The sequence below is a fragment of the Podarcis gaigeae genome, assembly GCF_964106915.1.
Source record: "Podarcis gaigeae genome assembly, chromosome: 12".
NCBI classification, from domain to species: domain Eukaryota; kingdom Metazoa; phylum Chordata; class Lepidosauria; order Squamata; family Lacertidae; genus Podarcis; species Podarcis gaigeae.
The window spans coordinates 13,317,359-13,340,408 of NC_139688.1; the positions used below are offsets into that span (position 1 = coordinate 13,317,359).

Below are 23,050 nucleotides of genomic sequence, written 5' to 3' on the forward strand. Positions count from 1 at the left end.
CCTGAGATCAAGGAACAGGTTTGTATCAATGTCTGGATATGCTTGGATGCCATGTTGACTGAAGATGGTGGACTGGCCCTTTCAAAATTGCACTGATCTTTTGGGTTCTTTGAATTCCCAAGCAATGCAAGGTACAAGGTGGCTGGAAGATTATATACCATAGTACTAACAAAATATGGTCTGAAGCTCAACATCAAAAAAACGGAGATCATGGCCACTGGTTCCATCACCTCCTGGCAAATAGAAGGGGAAGAAATGGAGGCAGTGAGAGATTTTACTTTCTTGGGCCCCATGATCACTGCAGATGGTGACAGCAGCCACGAAATTAAAAGACGCCTGCTTCTTGGGAGAAAAGCAATGACAAACCTAGGCAACATCTTTAAAAGCAGAGACATCACCTTCCCAACAAAGGTCCGTATAGTTAAAGCTATGGTTTTCTCAGTAGTGATGTATGGAAGTGAGAGCTGGACCATAAAGGAGGCTGATCCCCGAAGAATTGATGCTTTTGAATTATGGTGCTGGAGGAGACGCTTGAGAGACCCATGGACTGCAAGAAGATCAAACCTATCCATTCTGAAGGAAATCAGCCCTGAGTGCTCAGTGGAAGGACAGATCCTGAAGCTGAGACTCCAATACTTTGGCCACCTCATGAGAAGAGAAGACTCCCTGGAAAAGACCCTGATGTTGGGAAAGATGGAGGGCACAAGGAGAAGGGGACGACAGAGGATGAGATGGTTGGACAGTGTTCTCGAAGCTACCAGCATGAGCTTGACCAAACTGCGGGAGGCAGTGGAAGACAGGAGTGCCTGGCGTGCTCTGGTACATGGGGTCACTAAGAGTCGGACACGACTAAACGACTAAACAACAACAACAACTTCAGCAGCTGTAGGACTGCTATTTTATCCAACTTTATCCTTCCTAACCAATGCACAGAGGTGGGGCAGATCCACCCATAAACCAGCAACTACCACTTTAAATTGAATTTAGTCTCACTGATTTTCCTGATTCCCCCACTTCCTTGTGTAATCTTAATAAATGATTGGGCTGTGAGTTTAAGACACTGAAACTGCGGCGAACAATGCAGACAAATCCGCAAATGCCATTTGTATGTCCAAAGCAATCATATTATCCCTAATTAAGTTTGAACATGACTGAAGGGCTATGCAAGAGGGCACAAGGGATTCTTTAATTTCATATTCCACAGCGGCATGTCCTATTTGTTTGCTTTGAATCCTCCCCTTTCAATAAGGTGAAAACTTGTGCTAATCCTCCATTCACCAGTTGCCTGGGTGCGTGTGAAATAAACCATGTGGACAAAATAAACCATTGCTAGCTGCAATATTCCATTGTGTCTTAAGCTGCTTCAAGGAGCCTCTTCACAGGTAGCCAAATACCACTCGGGCCTCTTCACATATTTGTTGAGGATCCTACCTTTTTTTCTGTCTTTCTCCACAGAACACCCTTGCTCAGCCATTGAAGAATAGCCAAGATCCAGGCATAAAATGAAGAGGGGTGGGTGGGAAGGGGGGGGGAGACACGGGCGTTAAAGGAGCCCAAACTGGCTTTCTACACACACAAGGAGATAATTGGCATGGCTGTAATTTTGGAGCCCTGAATGACATGAATAAAATGGAGACATGGGAAAAAACTGAAAAGGACAACAGTTTCCTGGCATACACATAATCACTCCATTTTTCTTGGGAGGCCCAGTGGATAAAACAGGACAAAAATGTTTTTTCTCCATTAATTGCTTTCAAACATCGTCCTGCTAAATGCCTAATTAAAAGGTAGAAGTGTGGTTGAGTCTTACTTCCCTCCCACCCACCCCCCTCTTATTTCTAATGACCACCTATTGGGGATGGGAAAAAGAAAATCAATAGCAATGTCCTCACAATTTCTTTTATGGAGGCGGAATAAAAGAGATCAATGGGAGAAGTTCTAAGCTTACCTTAAACCTAAGTCGCAGCCTCAAAGACCAAAGAACAAAGTGAAGGGGATGTGGACAAGTTGCGCACGGATGAGGTGCACTCAGTATGTTCTGCACGTATTGCAAAGCCATCTTTTATACCCTGGTCTACTTTATTGAATAAATTATGAATGGATGTGTTTCATTCCATCCTACCATCATGTGAAGAGATTCTCTGCATTTCTAGCTTTCTTCAAAACAGAATCACCAGGGGTTCTTTTGTTTTGTTTTGTTTTTAAAAAGCAAAACTCAGGTTTGTCACTTGTATTATGTTCCCTCACCACCACCACCTATGTCTGCAATTTTTCCTATCTATAATTCCTTCTAATACTGAACTCGGTGCCCCTGTGTCAACAGGACTGGACAAAAACTTGACTACTGAAAAAACAAAAAGGAGGTATCAGCATGGTTGGGAAAACCCTAAGATTTACAGAACTCCCCTACCCCAAAAAGGCAAAGACAAATGCATGTTGTTTTTAATGAAAAGTCTGTTAAGCATAAAAATGGGAGAAACGCCTTCCATTTTATTGGACCCATCAGCTGCCAAAGAATGAATCTGAACACAACTGAGGTTAGTTCCAGGTACATGCCCAACGTATGCCTGTAATAAGCAGGCTGAATAGCAAAAGCACTAGATGTCCATATCACCGTCTTTCTGGATTTTATACCTTCCTCGGGAATATAAAACAGATAATTTGTGTCCTCCAGGCAGTTTTTATAACAAGAGTCATTTAACGCCTCTGTTGCTTTAAAGGGGAATTAGCAAAGGCATTATGTTCTCATCACTCAGTAGGCATCAGGAGTTTATGTTAACATTGATTAAGGTATTACTTACCTTAATGGAGAATATTTTTGCTTTTAAATTGGCCAGTATAACTAGTAAGGCAGGGCTGGGGGAACTGTGGTGCTCCAGATGTTGTTAGAATCCAACTCCCATCAGCCCCTGCCACCATGGCCAATGATCAGGGAAAATGGGAGTTGGAGTTCAGCAACATCTGGAGGTCCACAAGTTTCCCAGTTCTTAAGTATGGAAGGAAGCAGTTGCCATGAGAGGAATGGGTAGGCTGGGTCAATAGAAATGCAACAGAACTGTCTTTTAATAATAATGATAATGATGATAATAATAATAATAATAATAATAATAATAATAATAATAATAATAATAATTTTATTTGTATCCCGCCCTCCCCAGCCAAAGCCGGGCTCAGAGCGGCTAACGACAGTAAAAATAGCACAGTTTACATAAAATCACAGTAAATTAATTGAAATACATTCTAAAATCAGTTCAGAATCAAATTAATGGCAACCATTGGGCTAGAGTTCTATGAAGTTTACAGAAGGAGAGAGGTCAGAAGGTCAGACTGTGCCTTGGCCAAAGGCCTGGTGGAACAGCTCTGTCTTGCAGGCCCTGCGGAAAGATGTCAAGTCCCGCAGGGCCCTAGTCTCTTGTGACAGAGTGTTCCACCAGATTGGGGCCACGGCCAAAAAAGCCCTGGCTCTAGTTAAGGCCAGCCTAACATCCCTGTGGCCCAGGATCTCCAAGCTGTTTTTATTTGAAGACCGTAAGGTCCTCCATGGGACATACCAGGAGAGGCAGCCCCGTAGGTTTTGGCATATGTTTTTGGCATTTGTTAAATAAAATACTACTACTACTACTACTACTAACAACAACAACAACAACAACATGCCTGCCTATCAATAAACATTTCCTGGCCACCACAGAAACAAGACAATGTTAAAAATAAAATATATGGTCATTCATATCAACAATAAGCAATTATAGACAACCACAAAAACTGAGACATCATCAACAGTTTACCGTTTGTCTTCAAATCACAATGAGACTGCAGTCATAGTCCCACTGACCTGGGAGTAATCCCCATTCAATTCAGTAAGACTTTATTCTGAATAGATATAGTTAGGATTGTGCTGTAAGCCAAAAAACCATGAAGTTACCAATTAAAAACCTTGGGTGAATAAAAGGGGCTTCACCTAGCACTGAAAAGTCCACAGGGAGTGTGCCAGGCGAGCCTTTCTGGACATAGACTCTATAGCCAGGGTGATACATCATCCAAAATAGTCCTCTCCTTCCGCCCTAGATTCCTTTGGAGGGAGGACAAGTGAAATAATGATAATATTTCATTGGTGGGAGAGCCTGGAATCTTAAGATTTCTGTTAGCTATGTATGAAAAAAGCATAAAACTTTGGACCTTGAAGAAGGTAGGACATTCAGTTTTTCTTCATTTGCAGAATAATTAAGTGACCTAATTGACAGGCCTACTTTAATTTAGTGGATAAGTGGTAAAACTGTTTCCGAACTGTGCTACTTCAGACTGCCAAGTGGTGTATTGCATAACAAGGTGCACTGAGAAAACTAGGATTATGGGGGTAGGACAGGACAGTTTTAGCCTACTGTTGCATGTAGGTGTGTGTGTCATTAAGTGGGAAACATGCAAATCCCTACCTGAAGTGTAAATGGCAGTCCAGGGCCAGTTTTGCCACAATTCCTACTTTTGGGGGGAAATGAACTTCTTTCTCTGGATGTCCCATGGGGTAACAATCTCCTTCTTTGTTTTTCCATTCTCCAGAAGGTATCCAATCCTCACAAGTGCACAGATCTGGAAAGGGGGATCTGTGGATCATTTGTACACAGTAGTGCAGACTTCCTACCTCCTGGTGCTTTCAGATAGTTGCCTGTCTCCATTGTGAGAGCCAGTCCTATCCAGGTTAATATTACCAGGGACCATCTGTATTGTCACTGGTGACAAAGAACTGAGTTGTGTTGCTAGGTGTCACAAGCGTGGGGCTTCATTGAAAACTTTTAGGCAGTGCTCTGTGTCTTGCCAGCTGGACCACTGGAATAATTAAAACATTTTTATAATATTTATAGACCACTTTATTGACAATAAACCTCTAAGCAATTCATATAAAACAGTAAAAAATACTCCTTAAAGTACAGTACTGATAAAATCAAACATTAAAATCAAATTGACATAAAATTTAACAATATATAAATAAAATGAACTGTTTCAAAACAAATATATATAATAAAAATACATATTGGTGTAGACTTGCCTAAACAAAGAAGTTTTTAGCAGGCAACATATTATAGTGATCTACCTAATATCAAAGACCTGACAGGGATGCAGGTTGCGCTGCAGTCTAAACCACTGACCCTCTTGGGCCTGCCGATCAGGAGGTCAGTGGTTCAAATCCCCGTGACAGGGTGAGCTCCCCTTGCTCTGTCCCAGCTCCTGCCAACCTAGCAGTTCGAAAGCACACCAGTACAAGTAGATAAATAGGTACTGCTGTGGTGGGAAGGTAAACAGTGTTTCTGTGCGCTCTGGTTTCCACGGTGTCCAATTTCTCCAGAAGCAGTTTAGTCATGCTGGCCACATGACCCAGAAAGCTGTCTGCGGACAAACGCCAGCTCCCTTGGCCTGAAAGCGAGATGAGCGCCGCAACCCCATAGTCGCCCTTGACAGCACTTAACCGTCTAGGGGTCCTTTACCTTTACCTTTTTTTAGTTCTTGAGAGTAGCTGCTGCCACTCTGAAGGATCAGTTCCTTGCAGATGCAGTAGGAACATTATCTAATTACCAGCTCACAAACTCTTAGCATTTCTGTTTACTGCCTCAGCTAGAACTATCAATCAACTACGAGTGTGAAATATACTTGTTGTTTTAACTGCAAAACAAGAGCATACGCCAACCAATGATAAGGATGGCATAGGTGTGTGATCAAACACTTAAGGAGTACAAAGTATTTTGTCCATAACAAATCAGCATGCAACAATGACATCATGATATAACAAGAACTACCTTGTCGGGCACTGCCATTGTCTGGGCAAATATAGGTGTATACCAATGTTACCTTAACAGAAGAGATTGTGAAATTCCAGGGGATGGTTTTGGACCAACTTAAGAAACAATCCTTGCAATGACAAAAGTTCCTTGGAGCGACATCAGGATTAACAATGGCGAAAGCCAAGAGCCTCACCCTCCATTGACAGAAAGAAGATGCTGCAATGTTTGATACATAAATCCAGAAAAGCGATGGTAATAACAAGTCCAAAAGATGACAAAAGAAAAACAAAAATGGGAAAGGAAATAAACATTGTTTACAAATGGCGGGGCACAATCAATACAGGTTTATGCACAGTTCAAGGTATGCTTCAAAACACACACAAAACTCATGAATATGACTCCTTCATTCAGTTCAATGGAGAGACCACTGTGTTCACACATCATGTGCCAGGAGGTGTGACTGAGAACCTTCTTGCACATGCAAGACCAAGCACTCACAAGAAATTGCTGGATTGGGGCCCTGGCCCACAATGACTTGGCTGTGTTTATGGCATCCCAGAGTTGCTATGACCAGTATTGGCTTGCTGAAGGCCATAGGTACATAAAAGGCCCCACATACAATGACACACCTAAGAAATTTTAGATCCTGGATGTAACAGTCTTACAACCCACCCACCTGTTTTTCATAACCATGTTAATTTCTTCGGTTGTGAAGCATGCAATTAACATTTCTCTTCTCCTTCCACTCCATCATTCCTCTAAAAGAGAAGGAAATACACATCGAGTATGCATAGTTTTGCATTTTAAAAACTCGCTTAAATCTTACCACCATGACTACAGGAATAAAATAGGGGTTATCCTCTACTGTTAAATATAGTTACTGGGGAATAAGTACCACTTTGTAATAGAAAGGGGTAATTTATTTTTAAATAAATAAAATGAGCACCTGTAAGCACAGACAGGCCTAGTTGGCTGCAACCTGACTATAAAATGGTTTTAAAAATAAGAAGAAATAAAAGGTAATAGAGATGTGTTCTTTTATTTCTAACCTGTATGGATAAGACTGAATGAAAGGGATAGCTATGGCAGATTCAATAATGGCCACGGGAAAAGAGCTGGGGTGACAATGAACCCTATCCCTCCCACTTCAAAAACTGTATACAGAGGGGAAAAACTTTCAGGTTTAAAGCCTAAAGGTTTTTTTTAGTCTGCCTAAAGCTCATCCTCTAGTCCTCCAGATGTTGTTAGACTCCAAGCCACATCTATCTCAACCTAGATAGCCAATGGCCACGGATGCTGGGAGTTGCCATCCAAGTTCACCTCAAGGCAGGGTGGTTGTGTGTCTTACTTTACAAGGGATAGTCCTCTATTTTGAAGGTTTGGCAGTCCTTTGTTTGAAAGTGTCCTCTCTTTGAGGGCTCTCCAATCCAAGTCTGGTTCAAAGATGAGGAGCCATAAAAAGGGAAAGCAGAAGTCCTGAAGCAGCCCATCAACAGTTAGTCTGCAGCACTTGGCCAGGCACAAAAGTCACGTAGTGAACTCCCCACCGGTGAGATATATGAAGCTTCGGTTTAAAATATAAGATTTTTTTCTACATTTGCGTTTACACCAGTCAATTGCTAAATGAAAATTTCCGTGTTGGAAATCCTCTTTTTGGTAATGCAGGCAGCCCTACCTGGAAGGTCACAAGGTAGCCGCCCCTGGTCTAAAAGACTGCCTTCTCCCACAACCTGCCTGCCACTTCAGATCATCGTTGGAGACCCGACTCTGGTCTGTCCCACTTTCAGAGTTAAGACGGGTGGTTTCTGAAGACAGGTAGAGAGGTGGCATTCCAGTTTTGCAACACCCTCCTTAGGGAAGTTCATATAGCAAATATCTGATTGTTGTGCAGGTGTCAAGCCACGGTTATCCTATTATCCTAAGCTTTTCAGCTAACAATGGTTTTGTCTCTTTACTCATTTTATGGCACGCTACAGTTTTAATTCTTGTTTTAGTAGTTTCAATGTATTGTTTGCTTGGTGGATGTTTTCTAATGTATGCCACATGGACAATCTCCTGAAAAAACTAGGAAGTGGTGTATAAAAACCCTCAGAGAGTGCCACACAACCTGGGATGTTTGGAAATGGCATGTTGAATATTGTAAATCATAAACAGCGAGCCTTCTTCTCAACAGCTTATTAAATTTGAGACTGAGTTGGGTAAAAGCATTTGCAATCTACAAACAAGTTGAAGCGCTCCCTGTTTGTGAAGTTTCAACTCTGGTTTCTTGCTCACTTCTATTTTACATCATGGGCTTGTATTATGAGAGAAAGAGAGAAGTTTAATTGCCAGGGTGGGGGAAGGTAATCTTTTTGTTGTCAAATGCTGCTTCTGCCCCCTATTGGTAAATGTTCTACAACTTTAGATTGCTTTTTTCAAAACCACAATAGATACAAAATTAACAACAGATCAATGTTCGCCATAGCCCTAATTAATTTTTACATTTGTGTATGGACTGGAACTAGTGATGTCATACTATATCCCTGAATCAAGCCATCATTGGTTGGTGGATTGGTTTTTAAAACATAGCAATGGCCACAGAGTGGCTTAACCATCAATCCCTCTTCACAGGGACGCCTGGAAATGTAGCTCTGTGTGGGGAAGAAGAGTCTCCTAACAAGTTTCAGCACCCTTAACAAATTACAGTTCCCAGCATTCTTTGGGGGAAACCATTTCTGTTTAAACTGGTACCATAGCACTTTGAATATATGGTGTGATGTGGCCAATGTGGCCTGTACAACTGAGCCCAAGGCCGATTGTGTCATTTCCTCCTGATGGTCAGAGGCAGAAATGCTTCTGAATACCAGTTGCTGGGAAAACGCAGGAAGGAAGACTGTCCTTGTGCTTGGGTCCTGTTTGCGAGTTTCCCACAGGTTTCCAGTTGGTCACTGTGAGAATGGGATGCTGGACGAGATGGGCCATTGGCCTCATCCAGCAGGCTGTTCTTAAGTTCTTACAGTTGAAAGTAAGCACATAACAGTGGCGTAGCGTGGGTTGTCAGCACCCGGGGCAAGGCAAGTAATTTGCGCCCCCTAACCCGTGGATTTGCACCCCCTAACCCGTAGATTTGCGCCCCCTAACCCTATCCCCCCCAGATGTTGCGCCCGGTGCAGCCGGCCCCCCCTGCACCCCCCACGCTACGCCACTGGCACATAATGCTTATTATTGCTGTGCTGCGTCCTGTTGTTTAGCCCGAAAGCTTGTGAGGGCACCAGCTTACTGTGGCTAAGCCAATCTGGCCTGGGTGGGATCTTCACCTGGGAACCACATGCACACAGTCTTAGTTTCCATGACAAAAGGAAGGAGGGGTGTAAATGTAAGAATACAGAAAGAAACAAATCTGTTAGTTCTGCCCACATCTCATTTCTGACCCCCGTTCAGTGTTGGCACAGTGGTACCTTGGGTTACATACGCTTCAGGTTACATATGCTTCAGGTTACAGACTCTGCTAACCCAGAAATAGTACCTTGGGTTAAGAACTTTGCTTCAGGATGAGAACAGAAATTGCACCGTGGCAGTGCGGCAGCAGCAGGAGGCCCCATTAGCTAAAGTGGTGCTTCAGGTTAAGAACAGTTTCAGGTTAAGAACGGACCTCCAGAACGAATTAAGTATGTAACCAGAGGTACCACTGTACTTACTTTCAAGACCCTAAATAGCTTGGGTGCGCAGGTAACTTAAAGAGCACCTTCTTCCAATCCCAGCTTGTCTTGTCCTTATGTCGCCTGCTGAGGCCCTTGTGTGGTGTGAAGCAGATGACAATGACTGATGAAGGCCTTTGGGGGGGGGCTGTGGCAACTGTGGGGTGCCCCTCCCCATAAACTCACCTGGCACCCACATTTGGTGAAACCTTTTTGTTCACCCAAGCAGGCCTTTAACTTGCTAAGGATATCTAATCTACTGGTTTATTTTTAGCATTTTATTTTTTAAAAAACTATTTTGGCTATTTTAATTTTCTAAATTTTTTGGGTGAAAGGCGGTATTAAAATGTTTCAAACAAACAAATAAAGCCACAGACCGATTCAGAAACATGATTCCAAGCAGCAGCAAGGAGTTGTCCCTTGAAACATCATTGTTTGCAGTCTTCCTAAGAGCAGTTCCAAATAATCTCAGTCGTGGGCTGCTGTCCAGAAAAGAACATGCAACAGGGAAAACAAGGTTTCCTACAAGCTGGGAAAGAGGTCCCCTCAATGCAGACAAATAGTGCCTGAAAACTATTCTATGTACAACAACAAGGTCCATGTAAACCTGTGTTCATAAGAAGAGCTACATTGGCACATTGTTTGCATGGTGCATAAAACTGTATAAGAACCTCACTAGGTTCAAGACAGAGTTAGGTTGGGTACTCCTATGAAAAGTCCTGTGCAATAGGTTTTACCCATTTTTTAAACTTCAATATTTAATGGCCCATTGCAGCCAGGATGGTGGCAGTGTAATGGGAGAGCCATAGAGATGCCCTCTTGACACTGGCATTGCTGTTTACTAGGATGAGGCAGGAGAGAGGTGATTTGGGGCCTGATGAATCATTGTAGACAACAGTCACACCATCCTGCCTGTAACCATGTACGTTGCAGCAATGCCAGTTTCAGAAATGTGGCACCATGGCTCTGCCCCATCACACTAGTCACTATTGCACTTGCAAGGATGGCGAAGACAACTTGGTTCTTGATAACAAAAAATCCAGAAGCCACACCCCAACCTAACACATTTTAAATGGCACACACAACTAGAGATGGGCAAATCTGTCTATTCCACTTCTCCACACAAGTTTGAGCTTTTTATTTTTGTAAGAATTCCTCGTGAAAATTTATCAGCATCTCAGTGCAAAATTCTACCATATTTATGCAAATCTAATGCACCATTAAATCTAAAGCGCACCTCAATTTACAAAACCTTGAAACCAAAAAAGTATTTGCTGACGCCATCAAATTGAATGTGCACCCTAATTTTTGTGATGTAATTTGGCCAAAAGAGTGTGCCTTACATTTGAGTAAAGCAATTTCCCCTAATTTAATGCTTCTTGGTATGCTATTTTTCAGCAGTATATCCATTTATATGCACGCTTTCCCCATGTGTATGAATTCTTGTATATATTACATAGCTGGAGAACTTCAATGCAAAATCTGGAGAAGTGAAACACATTGTTTCAGAAAGTTCAATTTAGGTGGGTTCACCTGTAAATAAGAATTGAATCAAATTGCTCTCCCATCCCTGCAGTGGCGTAGCGTGGGGGTGCAGGGGGGGCCGGCCGCACCGGGCGCAACATCTGGGGGTTAGGGTTAGGGGGCGCAAATCCACGGGTTAGGGGGCGCAAATTACTTGCCTTGCCCCGGGTGCTGACAACCCATGCTACGCCACTGCATCCCTGCACACAACCTGATGGGAAGTTTTCCAGTTCTAGGGAGGGATCTTCATGAACTGTCCCCATTGGTCACAGTGAATTGTCTTCTGCTCTGTTGCCCTTAATGGCACCACAAATGGACGGCTGGAAGCAGCTGCATCAGCTTGCCATACTGGCCAGCTCTGACTCCTCACCTTATCATAATACTATATACACACACATGTGTCTAGTCAATGCATGCTGATGAGGAAACAGGATCATGCCCACAGGCTCTGGCCTCCCAATATGCATTTCCTAGAATGGTGAGCATGCCTGCACATGTAGGCAATACTTATGCTTTCAAGAGCCCTGCTTTGGGCAGCGTCTGTTTGTTTATCAAGGCCATTTTCACACCATACATTTGAAACATTATGACATCACTTTAGATAGTCACAGCTTCCCCAAAGAATTCTGGGTATCAGAGCACTTTAAATGTATGGTATGAATGCAGCCTTAGGCAGTTCATGTGCTGTGTATATTTTGGAGTGGAGGTAGCCTCTGAGAAGTTTACAATGTATCTTAATATGTCATAAATATATATCAAATACCAAAAAAGCCCTTAGAAAAATTACACATGACAGAACACCCCAATTAACTGCTAAATAAACATATTCTTAAACATTCGAATAGAGTGGCGAGTACCAAAAAATGCAATGAGAACTACAGATCTTAAAACAGTGTCAGAATAAGCCTTAAAATGTCAGAATAAAACAATGAAAGGTAAAAAGGTAAAGGACCCCTGGCAGTTAAGTCCAGTCGCAGACGACTCTTCACACTTTACAGGCCGAGGGAGCCGGCGTTTGTCCGCAGACGGTTTTTCCGGGTCATGTGGCCAGCTTGATTACGCCGCTTCTGGAGCAAAGGAACACCGAAACCAGAGAAGCACGGAAACGCCGTTTACCTTCCCGCCATAGTGGTACCTATTTATCTACTTGCACTTTTGGTGTGCTTTCGAACTGCTAGGTTGGCAGGAGCTGGGACAATGAAAACAACCCAAAAAAGATCCACTAAAAATTCCAGTTTTTAAAATAATGTGATCGATAATTAAGAAAAGGAAAAGTGAACCCATTCTTTCCAACCCACCATGTGCCCAACAAACAATTAAACAAGCCAAACCAATCAAATTCTCAGCCACCCATATAAGAATAAACACAACGTAATCTAGCTGCATAAAAAAAGGCTCCTACCACACCTAAAGGTCCCTTCTACTCTGTTCCACTCAGACACACCCTCTCATAATAACACAGTCAGATCCTGCACAAATACAGCTTGTCCAGACATGGGCTCCTGGACAAGTTGTGCAGAATACACGTAGGGGCTGTGAAGGGGAACAAGCAGGCACAATCCTGCACCCCCACATGCACACACACTGCCCACAGACTGTGCACACATGAGATCTTTCAGCCTTTCCAAGCTCTCAATGCTCAAATTACAGGAGGCTCTTTTGTGACTTCCCCCTTACTTGCTGTCTTTCTGAAGACTACAATGAGGCCCAGGCCTAAGGTTAAACTGGGTGAGAGCCACGGCTGGCGGTTGTGAATTTAATGACCAGTCTTTCTACTTTAGGAAGTCTTCCTACCCATATATTGAGCACTGTGGAGCAGGAGATCCACTTTCTGAGACAACACCATGAGGCCAGAGAATATTGAGCGCCTTCAAGATCATATATTCAGTCCTGATATTGTTATGGAGCACACAAGCATGGACATTGTCATCTAAAACCAACCAAGAGAGAGAGAGAGAATGAGAATGTTAAAACATGTAGGCTGGGGTGGTGAACCTTCTTCACCTTGAGGGTCACATTTCCTTCGGGGAAGCCTTCAGGGTGGGCCAATGGTAGGCATGATCCGAGGTGAATGTGGGTGAGCACCAGATGTGAAGATAATCTTTGAACATTAGACTAGTGCCTATACAACACAGCCCATCATCAGGAGGGAGAGGTGTGTAGCCCTGCCCTTTCTGACGTGTCAATGTCCTTCCTTGTATCCTGGGTTGGAGGAAGTGTTTTCTAGGAGATTAAGGGACCTCCCCCTTCTAATATGTCCACGTCTGACATGGGGAGATGATCTCAGCACAGAAGACATAAGGGGTGAGATGTCTGGTGAGGAATCTTCAAATGCTGGTTTAAATGTGCATTCTGCACTTGACCTCCTTCCTAATGTTTTATTTTGGAATCTTTAAGATAACATTTCCTGTTAATTATGTTGCAAATGTATACTTTGTATTTTACTTTCATCTGTGATGTTTTCTCCCAAATGGTTTCATTTGGTGTTTTAATGTAGGCTTTAAACCGCTTTGCGATGTTTTTCTTAAAGCGGTATAGAAATGACATGAACAATAACAACACTATACAGACCCCTCTCTAGCTACCAACCAGGCAAACAAGAGCCATTATCAGACTTCAAGGACATATTCCAGCTAAGTGAAAGCACTCATGAGCTGCAAAGCAGGAACAGTAGCCTGGGAAGAGGGAGGATAATTTAGGAGAATCACAATGAGTAGAGAGAGATTACTTGAGGCCCACATTTGCGCCCCCCCCCCCCCGCCTGAGGTTCCCTACCCCACTGTGTAGAGCTCCCCCCTCTCTTTCCCATCATAACTAAATATATATATATGTGCAAGTGAAACAGTAGCAAACGTTTTAATACCCTTCAATTAAAATTTGGTAGACCCACCTGGGTTCAGAAAGTGGGGGGCGGGATATGATTCATAGGTTGTATCCGAACCGCAGGACACCAGCTGGCCATTCCTGGTTTAAATATTTGAGAAAAGAATATAACATCACCTAACAAAGAGCGATGGGGAGAAAATCTTTGATATTTTTTCTCCTCCCTTTGTACTGAATTTATGATTAAATAAGCTCCACTTTTATGTTAAGCATAATAGAAAGATATGTGGAAGATGCTCAGTACTCATCCTTTATGGATTCATTTAAATTCCACATATTAGACTAAGAAAACACCTGCATTTAAAAAACAGCTTTACAAAGAATGCTCAATAGCAATTGAAAATACTGTTAGCACAGGTGTTGGCTGAATATCTTTGATCTTTAAGGCTCGCTTTCTTAAAAAAGCATTAGGGAGAATGAATGTGTGTGTCTAAGTCAAAAGAGAAAGTATTCTTTCTAAAGCAGACAGGAAGAAAAATAGCTTCAGCTTGTATACCGGCTACTTTCTAAGGAATACAGGCCTCCGAATGACAAGTGAAGGGAAAGCAGTCGCTTATGGCCCAAAATGAAATGACATGAATTCAGCTAACTCAAGCCTGCCACTGCTAAGTGTAATACATTATTCATGGAGGTCTGTGATGAGATACTTCCCTGTACCCTGGTGAATTCACTCCCCAGCATAAATCTGAAATAGATCATTTACTCTAGATTAATATCATGCAGCTTCATAGGAGCTTTAAAAAAAAAATAGCTTATATGGGGCAATGCAAGGAAATGCATACGTTTGCAAAGGGAACGCTGACCACACAAATGGAATCCTGGCTCCATTGACGCGCAGGTCCACTGTGGATCTAAGACAACAGCCGAAAAACCCCACCGAGTTGCAGAAAGATGCTGGATGGCAAACCAATGACTTTTAACCTGCGCTCAGCCACAGGCTCACTGTCTGCCCTGGGGCATCTTTGATTTCTGTTTAGGCCACACAGTATTATTTGTTAGTAGTGTTTATTTGATTTCTTACTCACCCTGCACCGTGAGGTCCCAGGGCACATTACAGCCATTTAAAATAATATTAAAATAAGTTTAAAACAAATTACAGTCAAGAGAATAGGGTATTTCAGTAACAGATAACATAATATAATGATAATACTGCAAATAATAATACCTAAACTATTTAGAAGAGAATAAGAAGGTAGGGTGGTAATCCTACAATAAGATCTGCAGTTTAGGATGCAGCAAATCTTCAGCTCAGCCGATTCCTGGATCAGCTGGGCTCAACCAGTGTTAAGTCTCCAACCCCAGCTCAGCCAAAAGTACATCTTGGCACTCCATGGATGCGACTGGAGAGGGCTGACTTAGGCTGGAGCCTGTTCTTGTGCACAGGATTTCTCCCTAGCAGTGTGAAATCCAATACAGTGGTACCTCTGGATACGAATGGGATCCGTTCCGGAGTCCCATTCGCATCCAGAAGCAAATGTAACTAGCGACGGGACGTCTGCACAGGCGCGTGTCACTTTTCGCTGCTTCTGCGCATGTGTGTGACATCATTTTGAGCATCTGTGCATGTGCGAACGGCGAAACGGCGCTCCGTTACTTCCGGGTTGCCGCGGAGCGCAACTCGAACGTGCTCAACATGAAGCATATTCAACCTGAGGTATGACTGTATAAGCTTTCGGACAGCACAAATGATACATCCACACTCCAGGAGGGTATTCTCTATGAGATGGTATTGAATTGGCTTAGTGCTCCAATCAGGAGCATGACACTGTCAAACATGGCACACGTATGCCAATAATAGCCAAAATAAGTAGACGAGACAAGGAGAGTGGGAGCCTCAAAATATGCCTCAGGACACCACTATTCATAAATTCACATCCAGGATAGTGCCCTGTATGAAGTGGCAGCCAATTTTATCCGGTCCAACACTTTATTTGGATGCGGAACACTGTAAAGGACACAAACCTATGTCGATAGCAGCTAAAATATGTAAAATGAAGGAAGTGGAGATATGCACCCCCAAAATAGCACTTGGGAACCCACATCCAAACCTGAAAGACTGTGTTTGTACATATTCTGGCAATCATTTGTGTGGATCCATGGAGCGTGCTCACTTATGGCTTATGTGTGTGGTACGGAAACTGTACTACCCAGGACAGGATGGGGTTGTGCAGAGTTGTTAAGGCAGCAGAGAGCATTGTTGGCTGCCCACTCTCCACCTTAGAGCAGATTTATGCCACAAGGTGCCATAGGAAGGCACTGGACATAGTAAAAGATCCATCGCATCCTGGTCACTGTCTCTTCGAGCTCCTGCCGTCGGGACGGAGGTACAGGACGATGAAGACAAGAACGAGCCGTCTCAAGAACAGCTTCTTCTCCAGAGCGATCTCGGCCCTGAATGGGAAACCTGGACTTTGAAAGTCATCTAATCTTCCTTGCAGTATTATACTGTATTGTTTTAATTAGTGTTTTTATAGTTGTTTTGATTTTGAGTGGAGTGCCCTACCTGGGTGGATGGATCAGCCATGTAATTTCGTTGTCCCCGAGAGGGGGCAATGACAATAAAGATATTATTATTATTATTATTATTATTATTATTATTATTATTATTATTATCAGCACCCTGCAAAACACTGACTCAGACTATAAAATAACACAGTATGGTATTAAATATAATTATTATCATTATTATTACGGTATTATATAAACATTGCTGCACGTGTGTGTCTAGTATCATCTTTGCTCCATTGCATTCATTATCAGGCAACTAAAAAGGTCCGAATCATCAAAAGCTGGACACGATTGCCAGCATTTTTTCCACCCTCGTCACACAAAATACATTGCAGAAGCCATTCCAAAGCTTAATTCTGCACTCCTTTATTTTCCTAAAGGAGTTTTGCCTAGCAAGCCCATGTCTGCAATAAGGAAAGCATTTGGCATTGTGGGATTACAAGCACAACAATCAAAGTAAAGCCTAAAAAGCAATCCCCAGGTCCAAACTCCTTGCTCTTGCAGCATAGGAAACTATTTTATACTTAGGTGCCAATTTTTGCATAAGCCTTAAGCCTCACACAAGCAAACAAAGGCTAAAGGAAAATTCGGCTCCCCGCCTGCATCACTGGAGCAAACACAAACATGGGGGTTGTACATCTGACAAAAGGTCATTGGGGTACCAGACCTTGTTTTGCTCTTCTTATAAGGTTTGCCTCCTGCTCTTTTCAAAGAACTAAAAGACAAGCTGGGGGATGCACAATCCCTTTGGTCAACTGGCCTCCATAACTTTTCCTTTTCACACTGTCCTGTTAAAGGTTTGACCCAAAGGTGCTCTTTAATGTCTCAAAGGAAAAGCAAGCTGGCAAAATACTCTGGTTCTCAAGGATCCAGAAGGACAAATGGAGCTCAGGAATAATGAGTAATTTGTTTGTCTCCTAAAAGTTTAGATCATCCGCTTATTTCAAGAAAGTGACCTCAATGAAAAGAGTAGTATACATTGAAAGTATATTATAATAATGCATATGGACATTAAAAAAAAACATTTTTAAAGGCAAGAAAAGACACAAAATCCTGCAAACAATTCTACTGCAGCCAGTGGAAACTACACCAAGGAGCCTGCTGTTTTCTAGGACTTGATACAAGTCATGATATTGTCTTTGGTAATGAGTTTTAGAAACTTGCACAGTTCAATAAAAAAAGAACCAGCTGTGCTGTTCTTATATAAATGCATTTGTTCTACTCACTTCAGGACCAGCCTTATTAAGAAATAACATGACATTCTTGCTCCAGATGAGATTCCAGAAAAGTTATTGGCTCTCCCTTTATATCCCATCTTTCTTCCATCTCAGAACCAAGGTGGCATATATTTGGCTCCCAGGAGGTCTCTCCACCAGGTCCTAACCAGACTCAGACCTGCTTAGCTTCAACAAGATGGTGGCATCCCATGTCTTCAGATTACACCAACCTTTACAGTCATTTGAGCCTATTTTTTCCTAAGCATTGGGTAGGGATGTATGTATCTGTCAATTTCAGTTTATCTCAGAGTCTCAGGGTTTTTTTCCAGTCTTCAGTTCAGTTATCCACATTTACACCTCTTTTTTATTATTCCTCATGAAAATTCACCAGCATTTCAATGTTAATCCCTCAGAACATTTACACATCTATATGATATTTTGACTAATACAGGCAGCAACCATTTTAGGCATGTCCAGCTGATGTGCAATCGGGGACGCGTGGCTCCATTTATGTTGAAGTTACAAATAGCAAAATCACAGCTAAGAAGCTCAAATCATATATGTGACTGAAACCCTTCTTTGGGAATTAAACCAATGTCCAAACTTTAACATTCAAAACCTTTACAGTGGACACTCGGGTTGCGAACGTGATCCATGCACACGTTCTCAACCCGCAGTGTTCGCAACCTGCGTCTGCACATGCGCAGGTTGCAATTCGGTGCTTCTGTGCATGTGCAAAGTGCGATTTAGCACTTCTGTGCATGCGCGACTGCTGAAACCTGGAAGTAACCCGTTCCGGTACTTCCAAGTTTCGGCAGTCCACAACCCGAAAAAACGAAACATGAAGTGGACGCAACATGAAGGATGACTGTACTTGCAGAAACTTATAGTTAAAGATGAATTAAAACATAATATTTACAGTCACATGCTTCTCCAAGCATGGGCCTACAGTCTCTTCTTCCAGCTTCCAAACAACCATATTTTCCTCTCTTTCCACAGCTCAGATTTGCTCTCTCTCTTTCAAGCAGAGAAGAAGCACTCCAACACGCTATTCAACTTAGCAGTGCTCACAATGGATTCTAAAACACAGTCATCTTGCTTCACATAAAAATGAAGTCTCTCCTTCACTAGATATCTCCCATGTAACCAACGTTAGCCAATCACATGAGAACTACTAGAGAATTTGGGTTTTCCTAGGGGAAAGTGGCAGGACAAGCTAGGGCACCTGCGTGAAGGTGGTAGGCTTGCATCAAACAACAAAAGCAAAAGAACATAAGTTGTTGATCAATGATGCCAAGCTCCAAAGGTCACTTTTTCATGAGGTCTGCCAGAGTTCAAAACTGCCCATTTTCAAAAAAAAATGCTGAGAGTTGTTATTCCCTTCCCAGAGCTACAATTCTCACAGTTCCCTGTGAAGCAGGATTGATGGTTAAAATGCCCTGGGTGTTGAAGCTGTGGAAGAGAATAGGTGCCCAAATGCTCAACACACTTAACAAATTACAGCTCCCCGAATTCTTTGGGGGAAGCCATGATTGCTTAAAGTGATAGAGTGCTTTAAATGTATGGTGTGAATGTGCCCTTGGTCTTCATCTGCAAGGATTTTATCTGTAGAATACTGTAATGTTTACTCAGAAGGAACAAGGTGGAGTCGAGGGAAGCAGATCTTCTGGCCTGGAAAAATCTGTAAGTCATATTTGTTTTAGTTGGATGTTTTTCCCTCCCCCCACCCCTTATTGTTTTTAATCTATTCTAACCTTCCCCGTTCATTGTATCACAGGGAATATTTGCCTGTTGTCGAAGCCCAATATTTTCCTGATGGTTCCTGGCATTTGACTTGTCATATGACTTTGATGTGGTCTGGCTTTTGCATTTAGGGTGGACGGCTTTTCTTTTGGATTGACTCTGGTGATCGCATTGTGGTTTTGTTCCTGTTGTTTAGATGCCTTTGCAATAGGCATATTAGAGATTCATTGACGTAACTGGTAGCAAATGTTACCTCTGTTGCGAAATCTTCAAAGTGCTGGCAATGCTTGCTCCTTCCATAGTATCTCTCTCATTTTGAAATATCTTCAGTGGCGTCAACTCCACTAGAGATGGCTAAAAATAAAGATCTCTCCTATCGAAGAAGAGGGAGAATCATCACCCACCCATGGACAGGGCAAGAAAGCAAGAGCTTTGATCAGATGACAGGGTGACAGATTTATCGGAAGATCATTAAAGTCAACTGCACCTAAGTCCCATTGAAACCAATGGGACTTCAAAATGAACTTTTCACATTGATTTCAAAAAGGCCTTAGACTGGATCTGAGCCTAATGCTTACTTGGGAATAAGTCCCACTAAACTTAAAGGTAAAGGTAAAGGGACCCGTGACCATTAGGTGCAGTCGTGACTGACTCTGGGGTTGCGGCGCTCATCTCGCTTTATTGGCCGAGGGAGCCGGCGTACAGCTTCCAGGTCATGTGGCCAGCATGACTAAGCCGCTTCTGCAAACCAGAGCAGCGCACGGAAACACCGTCTACCTTCCCGCCGGAGTGGTACCTATTTATCTACTTGCACTTTGATGTGCTTTCGAACTGCTAGGTTGCCAGGAGCTGGAACCGAGCAACGGGAGCTCACCCCGTCACGGGGATTCGAACTGCCAACCTTCTGATCGGCAAGCCCTAGGCTCTGTGGTTTAACCCCATACTTAGTGGCACTTTAAAAATTACTATTACCAGGTTGTAAGGTATAGCAAAACCATTGACTGTTAGACTAGGGGGCTCAGAACAAAAACTGATGTCTCTCCAAACTCTTCTGAAATTAAGACTCAGTCCCAGAAGAAGAAGAGGAGTTTGGATTTGATATCCCGCTTTATCACTACCCGAAGGAGTCTCAAAGCAGCTAACATTCTCCTTTCCCTTCCTCCCCCACAACAAACACTCTGTGAGGTGAGTGAGGCTGAGAGACTTCCAAGAAGTGTGACTAGCCCAAGGTCACCCAGCAGCTGCATGTGGAGGAGCGGAGACACGAACCCGGTTCACCAGATTACGAGTCTACCGCTCTTAACCACTACACCACACTGGCTCTCCATACCAGCAACTGGCATTTAGAAGCATTACTTCGTGCCTCCGACTAACAGGACAGAAACCAGCATGGATTAGAAACTGATTTATCTCTAACAGTAGGTAAGCTTCGGGGTAAAGAAAGGGATGCCAGATGAGAATTTAGACCTTCCCTCCCTCCTCTCTCTCTCTTTGTTACTGAGAGATGTGGGGAGCTAAGGAGAAGTTCTCATGCTTTCTTATGCTCCTTATGATGTAATGGGGAGTGTGATGGGATCAAACTTTGGAACTCTTATGACGATTGACTGATACTTTGCTTTTCCTTCTAAAGTAACCCAGGCAGCAAATAAATATATGGGAAATAAATAAATAAATCTTTAGCCGACCCCATTCCACACCGAGCAAGCCCATCACAGGAAAGTGTTTCCCTGATTGCAAGAGCAGTTCATTTGCCAATGGAACAAGAAGATGTCAAGGGTGTTTATGGAAATCTCCCTTTGGTGCAAGTTTTCAGAAAAAGGTTGGGCTGTCATGAATTGTTCGTCAGCCCAGCCTTGCCCAGCCCAGCCTTGGAATGCAAAAATCATCTGAAGCCCATTGAGCTTCCCCCTTCCTTTGCCTACAGCCTCCCAACCTCTCCGGTAAACAGAGGCAGAGAGAAGCTGCTGGGAAGCAAGTCAGCAGCTTGTTTGTTTTGATTTTTTGACACTCCTTGATGTTGTCTGAACTGGGCCTTGGGGTGTCCCTTTAATTCATTTTATATAATTATTATTATTATTTACATATATTTTTTTTAAAAAAATCTACCCACCTTTCTACTGTTCATTTATCCGAATGACTTGCAAAAATTAAAAATCAAAACACAATAACCATCTACACACACACACAGACACCCCAATGCATGAACTTAATTTTTTTAAAAAGCAACAATGGACAGAGATGACAGATAAGACTGAGCTTCACATATAATAATTAGCAGGCAAAAGCCTGATGGAATAAAGACGTTGCTACCAGCCAGCCAGAGAGGCTGCCCTCTGCACTTCATGAGGCTTGCCATCATCTCCTTACCCAAGACTTTTATTTCCACTGAATTCCATGCACTTTTGTCAGAGGCGGAGCTAGCTGCTCCGGCACCCAGAACAGCCTATGGGGACAGAGCTAGCCACCTGCGGGAGTGCGCCAGCGCATGTCCCAGAGGGGTGCACCAGCAGCAGCACGCACCTCAGGGGGGGCACCGCATGCGGCAATGTCACCCCCCTCAGGGATGACACCTGGGGTGGACCACCCACCCCCACCTTTCTCCGCTACTGACTTTGGTCTGCCCACATTGTTCGCATCCTGCCTTGCCTGCTGCCTTTGGCAGCGTTTGTTCTGGATGCCGTAGGATGCTCTGTATCAGGCTGGGAGTAAGGACCTTCCACATGTGTGTAGCTGAGGCACGTGGAACGTTTTGCACTCCAGAGGCCTGATCTTTATCTGGCTCCACCTCCCTGGATCAACTTTACCATGCCCAGCCCACCTGTTCAAATCCCTTGCACAGGGGTTCCCAAGTGCCTGAGAGTCATCTGAGAAGCTCAGTACAAAGAGCTAATCTCAGCACTCTGAGAACCCTGCACAAAGCTGGCTCCCGGGTGCTATGCAGCCTAGGACCCATGTACCTACGGGACCGCCTCTCCTGGTATGCCCCACGGAGGACCTTAAGGTCCACAAATAACAACACTTTGGAGGTCCCAAGTCGCAAGGTGGTTAGATTGGTCTCAACTAGCACCACAGCCTTTTCAGTACTGGCCCCGACTTGGTGGAAAGCTCTGTCACAAGAAACCAGGGCCTTGCGGGACTTGACATCTTTCCACAGGGCCGGCAAGACAGAGCTGTTCCGCCTGGCCTTTGGCTTAGACTCAGTCGGACCCTTATGTTTCCCTCCCCTTATGGTTTTGATCTATGGGCTCCTTTTAAAATGAGGATGCATTTTAAATTGCATTTTAACCTGTATTTTAAATTGGGTTTTTTCCCCTATTATGTTTTTACTGTATTTTTACTGGTGTTAGCCACCCTGAGCCCGGCTTTGGCCGGGGAGGGCAGGGTATAAATAAAATTTATTATTATATTATTGTTATTGGGGACCCCTGTGCAAGCCATGTGCAGCTGATTGAGCAGGTTTGGGCCCTCCTGCCTAAGGTGCAGCCTGCTCTTTGCAGGTATTGTATTGGCTGCATGAGTAAGTTTGCAAGGGATGCTGTCGCATACAGCCAAAGCGTGCTTCCCTTGGCCAACGCACATTCAGGAGTGCACTTTAAGGCCCCCGATTATACATTGGCAGCCACATCTCTCCTTGCCCCACACCTGACTTCACGTATGATGTCAAGTGTGGTAGGTGTGGTTTGACTCGCACACCAAATTTGAACCCTGGCAGGCCAGGTTTGGCCTA

General features: G+C 43.4%; 1 long non-coding RNA gene across 2 annotated transcripts in view; it reads right to left on the reverse strand.

The window, feature by feature from the left end:
* Positions 1 to 23,050, reverse strand: part of LOC310828141 — a 170,223-nt gene that overhangs the window by 45,652 nt on the left and 101,521 nt on the right. For both annotated transcript variants that reach the window (XR_014556716.1, XR_014556717.1), the window contains exon 2: positions 19,577 to 19,696. This is a non-coding gene — a long non-coding RNA (uncharacterized lncRNA). The remainder of the gene's footprint in view (positions 1 to 19,576; positions 19,697 to 23,050) is intronic.